General features: G+C 41.5%; 2 protein-coding genes across 2 annotated transcripts in view; one reads left to right on the top strand and one right to left on the bottom strand.

The window, feature by feature from the left end:
- LOC134204008 (liver carboxylesterase 1F-like) overlaps window positions 1–19,995 on the bottom strand; it is a 74,973-nt gene that overhangs the window by 31,707 nt on the left and 23,271 nt on the right. The window lies entirely within an intron of this gene.
- The window catches only part of LOC134204004 (prestin-like), a 75,820-nt gene continuing 73,582 nt past the window's right edge, over window positions 17,758–19,995 (top strand). The window contains exon 1 of the mRNA XM_062678844.1: window positions 17,758–18,233. The gene's annotated coding sequence lies outside the window, so the exon portion shown is untranslated. The remainder of the gene's footprint in view (window positions 18,234–19,995) is intronic.

Genomic DNA, 19,995 nt, shown 5'->3' with positions numbered 1-19,995 from the left:
AGGTGCAACCAGAGCGGAAGAAGAAGTGCCCGCCGGTGTTTGTGAAGGGTAATCCGCCGGATCTGCGCCCGAAAATTCACCATCACCGATCACTACGGGGCTGAAATGTACTGAAATTGGCTCTGCATCTAGGTCGTGAAAGTGATGCCGGTACAAAAGGACCACCATCAATCCGTCGTGGATTTTCTCGAAGTCCACTCAAGGCTTTGCAGCAAAAACTCCACGACATGAAGGAGGAAGAGCTCCAAACAGTATTCGAAAGTTGCGGACTGAAGCCAGTGACCGTGCGCAAGATCGTTCGTCACATTAACTGTCGGCTGCTGCCAAGCTTCCAGCTGAGTGTCATGGAGGCCATCGCTGTCGAAGTTACCACTGCTGTTGGCACAATCACGCTCATCGCGGCTTACTGCCCAACCTAAGTCAAAGCCGGCGATGATTTATCGGCCACCCTTCGGAGAGACATCGTCTAGCTAACGCGAAGGCAAGATCAGAACATAATTGCCGGTGGCCAACCATCAAACCTGGGGAAACAGCCGCTACAATAGAAACGAAACCATCTGGAGCAACGATAGACAGGAAGGCCACTACACGAATCTCCCACTCGACTGAGTTGGTCCTATCTATCGAACTATTCGACAATAGGCTTGTACAGCACAAACAGCGACCACATCTCGCAGCCGATCGTCTACCAGGAGCTCATCTCAGAACACTACCCGGTGGTAGCGGTAGATTGGCATCGGCAATCCCGGCGACACTATCATCAGATCGACTGAGGCTGGTTCCAAATATGCGTGGATGACGGCATCGACTACCAGCGACATCTGGCCACACCTGAAGACATCGATGAGCAGCTCCACACCATTCAAGAGGCGCCCTCCCTGAGCTGTAAACAACAGGTAATTACGAGTCAATAGGTAAGAAACACCCTAACCATTGATACACTCCCCCATGAATTGATCGGTCTACGAAATGTCAATCGAAGGCAGTACCAGCGTACTGTGCTGCCTACCCTTAAGAGTCTTAAGCTTGGCCTTAAGACACATAACAATCGCTTGACAAAAATCACTCAGGCCAGAAAGGTGGATCTCAGCAATATTGATTTCTCTAATGAATCTATGACAAAAGGTCGAAAGGACAAAAGGTCGAAAGACAAAAGGTCGAAAAGGACAAAAGGTCGAAAAGGACAAAAGGTCGATCAAGAACAAGTGAAGAATTTGTGAAATGCATTTAACTTCAAGTAGAATCAAATCACTCATCTCATCAATCAAAGTCGAAGAATGAGAAATTTTCAAAGATGGAGTAATTACTATTAAACAATATTATGAATATCTAGATAGTTTCTATTAGAATTAAAAAAGATTGTTGATTTAAGTAAGGGGCCGGTAAGGTTAAGCCGGTCTAAAAAATAACCATTATACTAAAATCCATGCCTCGGCCATTCTACCTTTGATCTCAGACCACACGAAGCAGCCGTTAACAAGCATGCTAACAACATGTGTGGCAGTGAAACAGTACTTGCCGTTTACTACTAACTATATACCATATTTTTACTATAAATCATATATTCAATTGCTTTGAAACCATCGAAGTAGGCCTAATGTGAACCACAACTTAGAGTCACATCATCAGCAATCAAAGCAATCGGGGAATGTGTCGTCCATCACAGCCAGTGAACAAACAGTACGATAAGGTGTTCCAAGTGGCTCCCGCTTGCCAACAGTCAGGATGAACTCCACATTTGGCGATCCTGCTGGATTTTCAGCCTTTTAAAAAAATGTATTGAGCAATCACCCATAAATAAATTGAATTGTTTGTGCAAGTGGAAGTGATGAGGTTGAATACTTGGACATTGGGTGAGTAAATTTTAGAAAATGAATTAAAACTGGACCTGTTATTTTCTGCGAGATTCAATTATTTTTCACTTGTTTAGGTGTATGAGTGCGTCATTTTATGTACAGAACTCCAGGCGTAGCGACGCTTTCCTTAGCAGCAGCATAGTAGTTTCATTTAATGGAAAACAAATTTCAAATATAAATAAAACACTGCTGGAGAAGCCAGGGCAGCAGGGACTATGTCCAATGGCTTGACGATCCCTCCCCAGGCCATCTGCGAGTTGTGGGGCTTGCCTAGGATGTGGTGGGGTTTGACAGTGGGCGGCCCTGTTAAATTCCTATAAAAAGCTGCATGTATCCGCAACAAGTAGGCCCCACGAAAGCGACCGTGTGCCGCTCAAAGCGCACAAGCCTAAGTCCTGGTGTTAGGTGGGACGCTAAACAGCTCTGACACGATGGCCCTTCGACAAGACAGGAGGTTTACGCAGGCCCAGTAAGCCGCCTGGAAAACCAATAATTACGAACAATATAAGAAATAATGGACTCTTATATACCGCACAGGCCACTTCGGCCTGAGTCTGAATAAATAATAAATAAGTTAAACGATTTACAATGATATGGAGATGCTAATATCATCTTCCAAACTTGGACGTACATGTTCATGATAGAATGTACGTCCAAGTTTGGAAGATGATACTAGCATTTCCATATCATTGTAAATCGTTTAACTTCACGTAGAAGTAACACACACGAAATCATTAATTTAGTGTACTACCCTTGGTGGGGGCATCTATCAATTCAGCTGTTATTGGTCCAGCAGCAGTGCCTTTCTCTGCTTTGTTCTCTCCGAGGCAGCCAAGTTGGTTGCGACGAGATGGACGCAATGAGAAAACGGAACTGTGCAATAAAAATCCTATTCGACTAAATGCTGATGTCATATTAGAAATTTGGAGACAGTACTCGTCGATAGCAAATCCTTCCGCATGCGATGGCATATGAGCAAGTCAAACCACCTTCCTTTTGCCAGTGGAGATATATCAGCTTCCACACTGATATTCTTCCCTCCCCCTTCATACGGGAGCTTGGCAGAAGGAAGGTCGTGTGATATGTGCCATCACAAATATTGCCCTCCGCTCGCTTTCAAATCGACTTCTATAAAAACATTCTTCATGCCTACCGTATCCTAACGGAACTATCAATTCTATACTTTCTAATTCTATCATGAACATGTACGTCCAAGTTTGGAAGATGATATTTAGCATTTCCATATCATTGTAAATCGTTTAACTTCACGTAGAAGTAACACACACGAAATCATTAATTTAGGATATTATTTTGCCTATAAAGTAGTATGCTCGAAGGAGTAACGTACCTAATCCAAATTTCAAGAGAAAAACAGTATTGATTAAAAATGAAATCAACAGGTATAGTTAAGAATGAATATGCAAGAAAACCTGTTGCTGACCTAGGGGAACTGTTCCGTTTTCAATCTCACTGTACATATATTCATCTCATCGCGAAACAAAGAAATACGGCACTAATTTCGTTCCTTCTTTTTGCTAACATGCATGCTCACTGCTGAAAAAAATAACAAAAATAATAAACAAATCAAATACCTCTTCGTTGCTTTGTTTTTCGTAGGACCAATATCGGAGCTATGCGATGAAGTCCAGGAGCAGTAACCCTATATCTATACACACAAAAAAATATTTTTTGTATGTCTGTCCGACCCTTATATACTCGGAAACTAGTAAAACTATCGGCGTGAAAATTTGAACGCTAAAGTTTTTGGGGCCCTCTGAAAGGGGGGGGGCTACAAATAAAATATAAATTTCTGCATAACTCAAGAACTTATCAGGCAAATGGAACAAAATGTGGCATGTAGAGTTTTTTGAAGAACTGTTACAATGGTGTTTCCATCCTCTGGAAGTGGTGGAAAAAAACAAACTAAAATCTTGTGGTAGGGAAAATAGGTTTTGACATTTGCTCTGACATTTGCCTTTTCAGAATACGTCAATACTAGAAAGAGGTTTCTGAAGGGTTTTAAAACCTTTTGCGCTAAATAATTGTTTTTTTGGAGGGACGAAGTTCGACGGATCAGCTAACATAGCATAATTGCGATATCTAGTACACTGACATTTTGTTTGGAGATCTCATTATAGTAAACGTAAAGCACAAAGCCTGGGGCCCTCCTTTGCCATGCGGTAAGACGCGAGGCTACAAAGCAAAACCATGCTGAGAGTAGCTGGGTTCGATTCCCGGTGCCGGTCTAGGCAATTTTCGGATTGGAAATTGTTTCGACATCCCTGGGCATAAAAGTATCATCGTCCTCATGATATACGAATTGAAAATTGGTAACCTGGCTTAGAAACCTTGCAGTTAATAACTGTGGAAGTGCTTAATGAACACTAAACTGCGAGGCGGCTCTGGCCCAGTGTGGGGATGTAATGCCAATAAGAAGAAGAAGAAAGCACAAAGCACAAAGTTTTCATGTTTTTCAATGAAAACCATTTCAAATGACAATTTTTTTTCACAAAAAATGGCAGTAAAACAGTACTTGCCTTTTACTACATACATCATATATTCAATTGCTTTGAAACCATCGAGTAGGCCTAATGGGAATAACAACTTAGAGTCACATCATCAGCAATCAAAGCAATCGGGAAATGTGTTGTCCATCGCAGCCAGTGAACAAACAGTACGATAAGGTGTTCCAAGTGGCTCCCGCTTGCCAACAGTCAGGATGAACTCCACACAACATCCATTCAACTTTTCAGAGGAGTTGAAGATCTCAGCTGACGAATTGATCATCGAAAAACATGAAGGCTCCAGGTTTCGATGACATCCAGAATCTCGAACTCAAACGCATGACTGCTCCGATTATCAAGCACCTTTCGCTGATCTTTAATCAGTGTCTCCAGCTTAGCTACTTCCCGTCGTCCTGGAAGTCAGCGAAAGGCATCGCCAACCGGAAGTCTCCTCCCACGACACGAATTTCTGAGGTCCACCGTCTGTTAGGGATGAAAACATTACATGAACCATTTGGAGAGTGCAAAGATCGGTCCAGGGACCGTTTCTTAGCGTCGTACCAGCAAGCGATTAGGGCGCAAGTTTCAATTAAGGGTATCACATTTTGTGTAGTGTTAATATAGTAGTTAGGTTATCAAATTATTTGTTTTAAGTTAAGTTAAAAATCATTAGGATGAGGCTAAATTTTCGTATTTCTGCAAAGCAATTGATAAAACTAGTTGACTTGTAAGAAAATATGTAAAAACACAAGAATAGGGAAATAGAAAGAAATTTTACTACTACTACTTAAAGTGGGGATGGGAGAGTCATTAGAAAAGGGGGAAGGGGTATTGTTTACTTAACGATCAACACAGTGTAACTCCTGAATCTTATGACCGATTTAAATTTTGGATTCACACATATTCTCTGTCCTAGATGGCAATATTGGACTGGTCATAGAGAAAAGGGAGAGCATATTTCTGATACGAACAGTTTTGAATAAGTTTTGATCAGATGGGTCGCTTACTACTGAAATCGGAACACGTTTTCTCTATCCTAAGGAAACTATTACAGGCACTGAGAGGGTCATTTGGAATGCGCGAGGTTATTGGGGTTGGGTATAGCTTAGAAAGCGAACGATTCAGGATAACTTCTAAACCCCTTGAACGATTCCCATCAATATTACTTACTTACTTATGGGTCCTGTACACCTCTGGTGGTGCAAAGAGCCGACTTGAAGATCTCCATCCTGAGCGATGGCCAGCTATCGCTTCAACCTGTTGGCAACTTAGATTTCGGTCAACTGCTTTTATTTCTTTATTGAGGCTTCGCCGTCATGAGCCTCTGGGTCTGCTTCTGCTGCAATATCCCGCTGGGTTTCAGTCTAATGCTTGTTTACAGATTTTGTTTCCGTCCCTACGTAAGATGTGGCCGACCCAGCCTCACTTCCGATCCCAAATTTCTGTTGCTATCGGCCTCTGGTGGCATCCCGAGCAGGAGAAATTGGCTCAATAATACCTAATTCTGTTATTAACACCATGCTCTGTTATGAACTAGCCCTGCATAAGAGGTAAAATACCAAAGGAATAATTCCAAAAACTAATATGCACAATACTTGAGCCATAACTCAGTTATTAAATTGAATTTCAATACCAAATGCATAATCAACTATTATTCGTTTGGTATTGAAATAACATTTCATTGAAAATAATTCCTTGAATGTAGGCGGGTCCCGTAGCGTAGTTGGCTCCACGTTCGCCTTACAAGCGGATGGCCATGGGTTCGATTCCCAGCCCCTCCACCAAACCCTTGTCAGTCGCCTGATCCGCCTTACCGTCACGGCTGCCTGATGACGACTGACAACTTGTTCTTCTCGGAGGCATTCCTCCAACGTTACCCGGATAAATGGCAACCGAACAATGCAACGATCAACGGATAGACGACAAAGACAAACGGACACAATGGACTCACGATGAGATGGACTGGCAACGACAACAATAATGAGTAATGGAAATCTAAAAATAGATTCTGTGTGGATTATGTACAGCAGAGATCTTGGAACAGTAGCGGTTAAATAACACAGAGTGCCGAACAAATAAAGAAAGGAATAAAAAAAAATAAATCCTTGAATATTACATTTTCTTGAAAATCACAATTTGCTGAAAATAAAATTCCCCTTAAAATAGTATTTCCCGAAATTATCATTTCCCAGAAAGCATTTTTTTCCCCGGAAATATCATCTTCGAGAATACAACGAGAGTTCATAAGGGGAGTCAATATTTTTAAAAGTGAGTTTTGCCTGCTTTTGAGCAATTGGTAATAATATACCTATCTATAACAAAGCACAATGACCCTGTTGTTCAACTGGTATTATAGTTTTCCGATTGTAACAGCAACAGCATACAGCTAGTGAGTATGAGTATTAGCATGATGATCATGCGGATCGTAGTTGCTACTCCGTGATTGAACAATCGTAATTGCAACAATCAATGTGCACAGTACGAGAACTCTAATATTTTAAATGGTCGATAACGGCGCTGGCCATGTCCTCACGGTCTATCGGTGGTTGAGAATTAATAGATGATGTAATGACTTGTACATTGCAAGCCGAGAACATCTCTGTACTTGCCAGTTCATGCGGAATTGTATCGGAATATGGGGGTAAGTTATTTGATAGAGGTCCGTCTTGGTTAACGGATTGCCAATTTGATTTGATTCGAAATTTCACAACAGAAGATGAAATTTTGATTCCCATACAAGAGGTTTTATTTATTTGGAATAGTATTTTTACTGCATTATAATTTTATTATATATTTCGAAGAGCAGCATGATATAGTTTACAATGTTCTGAAAACTCAGATGTAAAAATGTAGATTACGTGGAAGATTTTGATTTGAAAAATGTATTGGGGGTAATCATTTTCCCTTCGATGGGACTCGAACCCCCGACCCTCAGTACGCAAGACTGGTCCTTTAACCAACTAAGCTACGAAGGACCTCTATCGGCCTTCGCAACTTAGCGGCTACTGAATGAGCCCGAGATTCCCAAATTGGACGCATAATCGAATCACTCACAACCCATTGGTCAAGCCAACCCATCCACATGTGTATAGTACACGTTCACATTAGAGAAGCGTGAGTATTTAGAATGTCTGGCGGCTACACACATTCTTGATAAGCAATTATGCTTATTGTACTAATCCAATAAAATTTTCAAGTCAAAATCTTCCACATTATGTATACATTCACATCTGAGATTTCAGAATATTGTAAATTAATATCCAAGTCTGGTGGTTCAATAACCGGGAACATAGGCATTAGGCAATTAACTTTGATTGGACCAAATAGTTTGTTCATAACGTAGTTCATAAAAAAACCCAAGAAGGGCAGAAAACCGTCTAAATGTTTTTAAACAGGTTACAAGCATTCCGCTTTTCGAGCTCTTTCTACCGCCATTCGACATTATTGATACAGTCGCAGTGTGTATTTTTCTTGCTTGCAATTAATGAAACAATCCCATCGGAAGTTTATCTTTCGCATTTTGCCCATTTTCCACAAGTTCAGTTGGATTTCAAGTAACCAGAAGATACCGAAAACAAATAAAGCGCGAATGATAACATATCGGATTGTACATAGAAACGATGCTAATTGTAAGAACAAACATGTTTATTATTTGGTTAGTGATAAAAAGTTTATGCTAATTTTGCTTTTATTGGCAATGTGACTTACACCCATCTATTTTTTTTTCAGGCGCCACAGTGCCGAGAGGATATCAAACAATTATGATATGATCAATCAACTATTGGTTCTATGGCTCATCTTTTTTCGTTTTTGTTACGTTTGTAAACTGGAGCTTTTGGCATTTCAACAGCACATGCCATCACATGGACCCTCTTACATGGCACTGTATACATAAGTGCAGGATGGTTTGATTGTTTTGACCCTCCTAAAAAGTTTTTAACACCACGAGTACGCTGGCTCCTTCCCCTCTCTTATTAACTGTATAATAAAATGATATTGATTGTATATATCACAAAGAACCATGGCTCCGTAAAGTGTTATACACGCCTGAGCCTACCAAATAAACGAACTTGGAAAAAAAAAGTTTTTAAGTGGTCACACATAATTTAAACAACATCTCCCAACAATGACCAAATGCTTTCATTTTTTTTCACAGAACAAAGTCATGAATATGCTAAATGATCTGTACTGTTCAAAATCTCAACATTCCATCAGTAGTCCATTGAGTAGATATCATAGAAAGGGGATCAAGTCTCCCCAAATTATAAGATTGCATGCGCTGTCAAATTTCATATCAAAAATCGTTCATGAATACGCGCATCAAATCGGAAAATCTGCGTATTTTGGAGAAAACATAAGGTACACTGGGGGAAGTGGAAAAGGAAAAATCGATAATTCATGTTCAACTTATTGTAAAAGCAGTTTAAATGATCTAAATGCATTAAATCATTATGGGCTCTCAAAAACAGTCCATTTTGCACCAACTGTGCGGTAATTCATGCCATTTTAGTCGCTTGAAATTTATAAAAATAGATTTGAAATTTAGGAGTTATTTTTCCACTTAACCCAGTGAAATGGGGTAAGTGGAAAACCCAAGTTATCTTGACCTTCAATTGTGATGAGTAGTGTTATATGATTAAAATCAAGATGGTTATTGCTCTGAGTATCTTTTGTTGAATAATTCCGTTGGATTAAAGGAATAGGTCCCCAAGGAATTCTTGTAATAGCTAGGAGTGGGTAGGTTGGGCCTTCTCGAACACTAAGTGTGTAAAATCTGTATGTTCGCCCCAAAGATGAACTTTTTTGAGGAAGAATGAGACTTACAGTGTTATAAACTTATCGACTCAGTTTAACGAATTGAGATGATGTCTGTATGTGCGTGTTTGTGTGTATGTGTGTGCTGCACAATACACGTACAAAATAATAACCTATTTTCACGCACTTGTCCCTAACCGATTTGTTCGCAACAAATTGCATTCAACGGTGAAACTTGTTATAATCTATATACATAAAAATGAATTTCTGTCTGTCTGAACCTTATAGACTCCGAAACTACTGAACCGATCGGCGTGAAAATTTGTATGCAGAGGTTTTTGGGGCCGGGGAAGGTTCTTAAGTTCGAGACCCCTCCCCCATTTGGAAAGGGGGGCTCCCATACAAATGAAACAGAAATTTCTGCATAACTCGAGTACTAATCAGAGAATAAATCAATTTTAGGCGAAACGAAGTTCGTCGGGTCTGCTAGTTACAAATAAATATGTATTATGGAATATATTCACCTATCAGTGCTATTTTTATCTTTCTCATACATTTTTTCATATGTAAAACATGTGAAAGGCATCAACACCGATGGGTGGATTAATCAGGCGTTTTCTTATGTCCAATCACCACTGAAATCATAATGATAACAAAGAAGGAACATATTAAGATTCACAGCTATCGAAATAAACCATGGAGGGAAGAAAAAAAATGCGTGATCAGAACATTATCCACTTCCCCCGCAGTGTTCGATACCAGGGGTAAGTGTAAAATCTTTGAATTATTTGCTTTCATCGTACAAACCACTACAAACTGAATGTGATTAGTTTAATTGTATTATAATGGTCACCTGTGGTGCAAAATCACAAGAAAAAGGAACAATTTATGCAAGTAAGAATTGATTTTATGAATGCAAAAATTAACTTTTCGCGAAACCTAAAATGACAGCTCCAGCTTAAACTGTGTTAGTGTATGTATAACACAGATTTCAACATAGTATTAGTGTGCACATTAAAGTATATTTTTGCACAATGTTATGATGTGGTAAAAACTGTAAAGTCTGTACAATTGAAATTTTTCAAGTCGATTTTTACACTTACCCCCTTTTTCCACTTCCCCCAGTGTACCTTATTTAAAAAGTAATCTAATACCTTTTTAGTTGGCACGGCAAATGCTGGGTAAAGCGTACCATTGGTACTTCGCGTACCTGAAGGAATAAAATAGACCCCATCTCGCGGTCCTTAGCCTCTTACCCAGCAACTCCTATCCCTACCTCCCGCGGTGCTGGCCGGGATACGAGCAACCTTAGGGAAGATCGGGTAACCAACCCCAGTGGGAACTATGGTCGTATGCTGACAGGGAAGGGGGTTTGCTCCTCTCCGGAGGTGCAAATCTTATTGAGCGTCTGTTCTCCATGTCAGGATCGGCTCACAACAGCGTCTGTTCTCCATGTTAGGGCGGCTGATTATCGTCCGAGTGCCAGCGAGGGACTCTAAAGTGAAACTGTGCACCATGGTCCACCGGAAATAAGGAGGAATGGTCCTCCGGAAATTTAGGGGTTTGGTGTCAGGCCCTGCAAGCCAGCCTTTAAAAAACATAAGCAACGAACAATCAACAAGAGAGTACGGACCGGAACCATCGGCGAAGACCACTGCGACGAAAAGGACTAACGATTGGAAACTCGGTTCGTGGAACTGCAAATCTCTCAACTTCATCAGGAGCACACGCATACTCGCCGATGTGCTCAAGGACCGTGGATTCGGCATCGTAGCGCTGCAGGAGGTTTGTTGGAAGGGATCAATGGTGCGAACGTTTAGAGGTAATCATACCATCTACCAGAGCTGCGGCAGCACACACGAGCTGGGAACAGCTTTCATAGTGATGGGCGACATGCAAAGGCGCGTGATCGGGTGGTGGCCGATCAACGAGAGAATGTGCAGGTTGAGGATCAAAGGCCGGTTCTTCAACTTCAGCATAATCAACGTCCATAGCCCACACTCCGGAAGCACTGATGATGATAAGGACGCATTCTACGCGCAGCTGGAACGTGAGTACGACAGCTGCCCAAGCCACGACGTCAAAATCATCATAGGAGATTTGAACGCTCAGGTTGGCCAAGAGGAGGAGTTTAGACCGACTATTGGAAAGTTCAGCGCTCACCGGCTGACGAACGAAAACGGCCTACGACTAATTGATTTCGCCGCCTCCAAGAATATGGCCATTCGCAGCACCTACTTCCAACACAGCCTCCCGTATCGGTACACCTGGAGATCGCCACTGCAGACAGAATCACAAATCGACCACGTTCTGATTGATGGACGGCACTTCTCCGACATTATCGACGTCAGGACATATCGTGGCGCTAACATCGACTCTGACCACTATCTGGTGATGGTTAAACTGCGCCCAAAACTATCCGTCATCAACAATGTTCGGTACCGACGACCGCCGCGGTACGACCTAGAGCGACTGAAGCAACCTGATGTCGCCACTGCATACGCGCAGCATCTCGAGGCAGCGTTGCCGGAAGAGGGTGAGCTCGATGGGGCCCCTCTTGAGGACTGCTGGAATACAGTCAAAGCAGCCATTAACGACGCAGCGGAGAACAACGTCGGGTATATGGGTCGAAGTCGACGGAACGATTGGTTCGACGAAGAGTGCAGACAGATTCTGGAGGAGAAGGACGCAGCGCGGGCGGTCGCGCTGCAGCAAGGTACCCGGCAGAACGTAGAACGTTATAGACGGAAGCGGAGACAGCAGACCCGCCTTTTTCAGGAGAAGAAACGCCGCCTGGAAGAAGCGGAGTGCGAGGAGATGGAGCAGCTGTGCCGTTCTCAAGATACACAAGTTCTATCAGAAGCTCAACGCATCCCGCAAAGGCTTCGTGCCGCGAGCCGAAATGTGCCGGGATAAGGATGGGAGCATCTTGACGGACGAACGTGTGGTGATCGAAAGGTGGAAGCAGCACTACGAGGAACATCTGAATGGCGCCGAGAGTACAGGCAGTAAAAGTCAAGGCAGCGGAGGAGATGACTACGTCAGTTCAGCGGACGATGGAAGCCAACCAGCCCCCACCTTGAGGGAAGTTAAGGATGCCATTCAACAGCTAAAGACCAACAAAGCCGCTGGTAAGGATGGTATCGGAGCTGAGCTCATCAAGATGGGCCCGGAAAAGCTGGCCACTTGCCTGCATAAACTGATAGTCAGAATCTGGGAAAACGAACAGCTACCGGAGGAGTGGAAGGAAGGGGTTATATGCCCCATCTACAAGAAAGGCGACAAACTGGAGTGTGAGAACTTTCGAGCGATCACCATCCTTAATGCCGCCTACAAAGTGATATCCCAGATCATCTTCCGTCGTCTGTCACCATTAGTGAACGAGTTCGTGGGAAGTTATCAAGCCGGCTTCGTTGACGGCCGCTCGACAACGGACCAGATCTTTACTGTACGGCAAATCCTTCAAAAATGCCGTGAATACCAGGTCCCAACGCACCATCTGTTCGTTGATTTCAAGGCGGCATACGACAGTATAGACCGCGTAGAGCTATGGAAAATTATGGACGAGAACAGCTTCCTGGAAAGCTTACCAGACTGATCAAAGCAACGGTGGATGGTGTGCAAAACTGTGTGAAGATCTCGGGCGAACACTCCAGTTCGTTCGAATCGCGCCGGGGACTAAGACAAGGTGATGGACTTTCGTGCCTGTTGTTCAACATTGCGCTAGAAGGTGTCATGCGGAGAGCCGGGTGTAACAGCCGGGGTACGATTTTCAACAGATCCAGTCAATTTATTTGCTTCGCGGATGACATGGACATTGTCGGCCGAACATTTGCAAAGGTGGCAGAACTGTACACCCGCCTGAAACGTGAAGCAACAAAAGTTGGACTGGTGGTGAATGCGTCAAAGACAAAGTACATGCTTGTGGGTGGAACCGAGCGCGACAGGGTCCGCCTGGGAAGCAGTGTTACGATAGACGGGGATACCTTCGAGGTGGTCGAGGAATTCGTCTACCTCGGATCCTTGCTAACGGCTGACAACAACGTTAGTCGTGAAATACGAAGGCGCATCATCTGTGGAAGTCGGGCCTACTACGGGCTCCAGAAGAAACTGCGGTCGAAAAGATTCGCCACCCCGCCAAATGTTTCATGTACAAGACGCTTATAAGACCGGTAGTCCTCTACGGACATGAAACATGGACAATGCTCGAGAAGGACTTGCAAGCACTCAGAGTATTCGAGAGACGGGTGCTTAGGACCATCTTTGGCGGTGTGCAAGAAGACGGTGTGTGGTGGCGAAGAATGAACCATGAGCTCGCTCAGCTCTACGGCCAATCCAGTATCCAGAAGGTAGCTAAAGCCGGAAGGGTACGATGGGCAGGGCATTTTGCAAGAACGCCGGACAGCAACCCTGCAAAGATGGTGTTCGCTTCCGATCCGGCAGGTACGAGACGACGTGGAGCGCAGCGAGCGAGATGGGCAGACCAGGTGCAGAACGACTTGGCGAGCGTGGGGCGTATTCGAGGATGGAGAGATGCAGCCTCGAACCGTGTATTGTGGCGTCAAATTGTTGATTCAGTGTTATCTGTATAGATGTAGACTAAATAAATGAATGAATGAACCTTTCTAGTTTTATCAAAGCAAGTACGTGAGGAAGGATCAATTAGTTCTTCTTCTTCTTTATATTAGCATTACATTCCCACACTGGGACAGAGCCGCCTCGCAGCTTAGTGTTCATTAAGCACTTCCACAGTTATTAGCTGCGAGGTTTCTAAGCCAGGTTACCATTTTTGCATTCGTATATCATGAGGCTAGCACGATGATACTTTTATGCCCAGGGAAGTCGAGACAATTTCCAATCCGAAGATTGCTTAGACCGGCGCCGGGAATCGAACCCACCCACCCTCAGCATGGTCTTGCTTTGTAGCCGCGCGTCTTTCCGCACGGCTAAGGAGGGCCCCAGGATCAAATTGTGTACGCAATAAATTGTTTAAGTCTTCTGAGATGACCACAAACGGCCTCCGGGAAATCCGAAACATCCGTAAAAGTGGCCAATTCCAAAAGTTCATCTCAAAGCAAATTTTCGAAACTGTTTATATCAGCGAATTGATTATGCAATCAATAGTGAAAGTCTATTGTGACCCGAAATGACCACAATACGGTCCTCAGGAAACCCGAAACATCCGTAAAATAGGTTAATCCTAAAAGTTGATCCCAGAGCTGAGCATTTTTGTTAGCACGTAGTAAAGTCCTCTGTGACCTACCAAAAGTTAGTCAAATGCGATTTTTTAGAAAACATTGTTAACGGCTCCGGAACTCCGGGAAATTTGGGACATATAATAAAATATAATAAAAATAATATCGGTTTATCTTCCTGAAGTTTATCCCAGAGCTCCACATTTTATTTCAAAACCATCCATAGCGGGGAAGTAATTGTGCAATCAATAGTGGGAATTTTCTGTGTCTGAATGTCCACAAAACCGGGAGATCAGGAATTTCAGTTGTCACTGGTCATTGGTCAATTCCAAAAGTTCATCCCACAGCTTTGCTAATTTTCATATGGGTGAATTATGTATGCAATCAATAGCGAAAATCCTCCGTGATATGCAATGACAATAATAAAAGTCGAGTCAAGTACGAGACACTGAAGACGGCCTTACTGTTAAAGTCGAAATACGTATCTGTCAAAGGTACAATCAAGTGGTGGAATTAAATGGAATTGTACAAACTCATCTGATGACAAGTAAAGATATTCCACTGATAGCTCAAACAATTTTCTTATCAATAATAAAAATTCCTTCGTAAAATCCGGAACATCCATAAAAGAGGCCAAATCCAACAGTTAGCGTAACAGATCATCATTAGCCAGCGACGGCGGCGTGGCGGCGTTCCTCCTTGAATTCCTCCGAAGCTTCTCCAGAAGCTCCTCTGGAAGTTCGTCCACAAGTTCCTCCGGTAATCCCTTCGGAAGTTCATCAAGTAATCCTTTGGAAAGTTCCTAAAGGCATTCCTCTAGAAGTTCTTCTGAGAATTCTGAGAGTTCCTCCGCAAATCCCTCCAGAAGTTCATCAAGTAATTCCTCGGGGAGCTGCTCCGGGAACTCCACCGAACTTCTTCCGGAAGTTCCTCCAGAAATTCTCAAGGAAATATTATTGATTGCAAACACAGTTCGCCAGGATAGATGGCTACGAGAAAATCGCGATGCTCTGAGATAAACTTTTGGAATTGACCACTTTTACGAATGAACCGAATCTCCCGGAGGACCCTCTCTTAGCACTTGGAGGTCACAGTAGACTTTCCTTATTAATTTACCAGAATGAAAAGTTACGGTGCTGAAGTTTTGGAATTGTCTACTTTTACGGATGTTCTAGAACTTCCGAAGGGTTGTTTCTGCGGCATGTGTAGACCACAGAAGATTTTCACTATTGATTGCACTTACAATTCGCCAGGATGGATGGTTATGAAAAATCGCTTTGCTCTGGGGTAAACTTTTGGAATTGGCCACTTTTACGGATGTTCCGTATCTTCCGGAGGACCGTTTTTGTGGCATTTGGAGGTCACAGAAGATTTTCATTATTGATTGCATCCATAATTCGCCAGGATATATTATTATGAAAAAATAACAAAGCTCTGGGATGAACTTTTGGAATTGGCCATTTTTACAAATGTTCCAGATCTATCGAAGGACTGTTTCTGGGACATTTAGGGGTCACAGAAGACTTTCACTATTGATTGCACGTACAATTTGTCAGAATGGATGCTTACGAAAAAAAATGCGAAGCTCTGGGATGAACTTTTGCAATTGGCCATTATGCGGGTGTTCCGGATCTTCCGGAGAACCATTTCTGGGGCATTTGGAGGTCACAGAAGACATTTACTATTGATTGCACCCACAATTTGCCAGAATGAATGTTTCGCGGAGCTCTGGGATTAAATTTTAGAATTGGCGATTTTACGGAAGTTCCGGATCTTCCGGAGGACCGTTTCTGGGACATTTGGGGGTTACAGAAGACTTTCACTATTGATTGCATTTGCACACAATTTGCCAGAATGAATGGTAACCAAAAAATCGCGAAGCTATGGGAGAACTTTTGGAATGACCATTTTGAGGATGTTCCGGATCTTCCGGAGAACAATTTGTGGGGCATTTAGACGTCACAGAAGACATTTACTTCTGATTGCATCCACAATTTGCCAGAATGAATGGTTCCGAAAAATTCGCGGAGCTCTGGGATTATTTTTTAGAATTTGCCATTTTACGGATATTCCGGATCTTCCAGAGGGCTTTCCGATGACCGCTAGAGGGATAAATTTCCCCAGAAATAGCATATACAATATGGCAAATACAGTTGGGATCATCAGAGCACATATTTGCAACCAATTTTATGTTTCATAACACGAAACTCGAAAATTTGGTGCCAAAATGAGAAGCTCAAACAGTACCTCTTTAGTACAGGTTCTCCGGGGACTAGAGAGGTCAATTTGAATGAATCACCATGAGCTTGTTATTGGAACCTACAGCTTTCGTTTTATGCCTAAAGATCGAAAATCGGTTGAAATTTGAGTTTCTATGATCGTGATGAAATCTTGGGCCCAAATGGACCAATGCACAATGTGTCACTTTTTTATGGCGCCTCTCCTAAATGTCGCTGGAAGCTGATTTTCTTAGGGAACCTTAGTTTCCGAAAGTTAGGAAAAGTCAGAATTTTTCAGATTTTTATTTCGTTGCGTTACTAAGTTACAGCGGTGTTTTGGGTGTGCTTGGGTCGAAATAGACCCCAAATCGTTAATGTTAATCCACAAAAAATCAAATTGATTTTTTTTCATAAAAAAATAAAAAATAAAAAAAAAATAGAAAAAAAAAATCCATAAAAATACAAAAAGGAAGCAGTGATCAATGAAAAATGCTCAGTTTTATTGCTTTTTATATTTCTATATATTGACAATTTCCAATTTTTATATGGAAAACTTCTAATTTCTAAGGGGGAGTTTCTTATTTTAGTCATTGGAAATAAACTTATGACAAGTGAAGATATTCCACCAAAAAGCTCTACATAATTTTTATTAATACTGTTCCATATTACTTTTTATAATAAAGTTTAAAGCACACATATTTCGATTGCAGATTTATATAAAGTATCTTATAAAAAATACATTGCCATTGAATATATGATAAGATCATTATTTGGTCTGTAATCCTGAAACCTAATAGAATATTAAATTATATTCTCCTGTCATAAAATGAGTTAGTACAAATCCATTCAATTTCCATTTTACCTATTTCGACATTATCTGTAAGGCTGTCTCCAGTGTCTCGTCTTATGACAGTTGAAGATATTTCACTAAAAGAGCTTAATAACTATGACTCAATAATTAGAAAACACCTTAATAAAGTTTAAAAATCATTCAAAGCCTATTCTGGCCATCTCAGATTGCGAACGTTTCCCCGTTTTACACTATGTAAATCATTCTCAGCCGAGCACACCGACGCAACAGTGAAAATCATTGAGAAGGTCGTGGAAAACTCTCTGATCTTGAGACGGACAGTCCACATATCAAACCACACGGTTCTATAACAGTGAGCCCTGCTCACTGTCAGGTTTGTAGTCTCGGTCCTCGTTTTATTACTGTTTGCATTCATTGTCGGGTTACGTATTGATGATTACTTGGAAAATGGTACCAATTTTTCCTTCGATCGGTTGACAGTGAAACAAATCATGTTGAGCATCGTTAGGGTCAACAACAAATCGTGAAATTTTGTGATGAATAAGTATGAAAGATGTTAGTGAATTAGTGAGTGGAATCGATTCTCTCTCTCCACAGTTTGTTTTGTCTGTTGGCTGTCCCCACGTTGGTTGCTAGGGTGGACGGGTGTGCGAGGGTTCGTACCGGAGTAGCATTTTCGTCGTTGATGGTGTTGGGGCGCAGCTGACGTTTTCCACGTGCGATACCAAACAAAGCTCGCGAGCGTAGTTGACTTGAGCGCGAGAGAGGAAAACATTCGACACATATAGAAAGCATAGAATGTGTTGTACACGATGAACGGAAATTAGGTGAAATAGAGTAACAGCAGTCAATAGTTTTCTGTGAATATACATACATGATTGCTTATTTAAAAGGTAAGTTTACGACATTCGAAAAATGTGATGCTTTCAAAATTATGATGAAAATACTTTGTCTTAGTGATCTATCTAGTATTTGGCGAGTTATACATTGATTACATAGTTTAGTGTCCTCCTAACTTTAATGTTTAATTTTTATTTTACACTAGCAGACCCGACGAACTTCGTTTTGCCTAAAATTGATTTATTCTCTGATTGGCTCTCGAGTTATGCAGACATTTGAATCATTTGTTTGAGAAACTGCATAAGTCCATTTTACACTATTTCGAGAAAACAACAAAAAATTGTTTTTTAGCAAATTTGGACCGAATCTTTCGATTTCTTCGATACAGAGCAATAGTTTTTGGCAAAACTCAACACCCTGGGGCATTTTCAGTGCAAAAAATGTAAGCAGTACTCAATTGCTCTTCAAAGTACGTGGACATTATGTAGTTTCTGAAACAAACGAATTTTTTTTCATACATTCCTGAACAAAACATTTTTTTTCGTATTTTTTGCCAGAATATGTATTTTTGGATGAGAATTCAGAATATATACAAATCTCATTTTGCCCAAAAATGTTACATATGCAGTTTCTCAAACAAATGGTTCATTTCTGTTTCATATGTGTGGAAGCTCCCCTTTCCAATAGTGCGAGGGGCCTCGGGCCATCTTAAGAACCTTCTTCTGCATACAAATTTTCAAGCCGATCAGTTCAGTAGTTTCCGAGTCTATAAGGGTCAAATAGACAGAAATTCATTTGTATGGATATAGAAAATTAGCTTCGACCGGCGCGCTTTCCTATGTCAGGGGGGCGAGGATCTCGAACCACCACATAAACTTGTCTTGCTTTCAAGCCCTTTACATGTCAAATTTCGTTCCAGTAGCTTCATTAGTTTTCATATTCTAATATTCACTACTTGGTCACATAGATCAATATATTTCTAGTAATTCACATTTTTTCTTCAAATGGGACTGGATTATCTTGACCAAGAGGCACGAACAAGAGCTGCTACCCAAGCGTATATTTTCCCTATAAACCGGAAACTTTTATTCCGACTATATTTGTTCTTCGAAGGATGAAGATGATGATATGTCGTTCTCGCCCGCCTTATCGTTATTATCGTTGTAGGTGTCAACTTGGTTTGGATGTTGACGCTTCAAAATTTAATGAAGGCTGAAATGGCATATAAGCATATGGATTTACAGCATAAAAAGTGGAGCTTGCGTCAGTCATAGGAACATCGAAAAAATGTAGGATGGAAAATTTTCACGTTCAATTTATATAGCGACATTTTCCGATCTCATAGTTTGACATAAAGAGGAGGAGGGTTGAAAATTACCAATTTGTATGCAGTGCGTCGGAAGTCTGTTCGCCGCATTTTTTAAAATCGAATAATGCTGTCCGGTAGCGAAAAAAATAGACAATTATTAAATAGAAAAAATAAATAAATTGTAATTGTGATCAACTTCCCCAAGTTTCCATACAAATGTTAGCATTCTTATACAACTCTTTCACGAACAAATGTGATGGAGTTACCTCAAAAAGTTTAGTAAACTATGAGTTATTGAACAAATCAACCATGCGTCTCCATTTTTTCGTATCTTATATGATGATGAACATTTTCAATATTGCTATCTATCCTGCCCTTTAAGACGCCCATGTTCTCCTGAAAACACTGATGGGGTATAAAATTATCAAATTGCATTTATCACTTAGTATTCAAACTTATATGTACATAACACATTTTAATTACTTTAACGTAGAAAAAAAAACACA

This window comes from Armigeres subalbatus, unplaced genomic scaffold (genome assembly GCF_024139115.2).
Source record: "Armigeres subalbatus isolate Guangzhou_Male unplaced genomic scaffold, GZ_Asu_2 Contig326, whole genome shotgun sequence".
NCBI classification, from domain to species: Eukaryota; Metazoa; Arthropoda; class Insecta; order Diptera; family Culicidae; genus Armigeres; species Armigeres subalbatus.
Note: the sequence above shows the minus strand (reverse complement) of the source record. Positions and strands in the feature narration are given on the sequence as shown.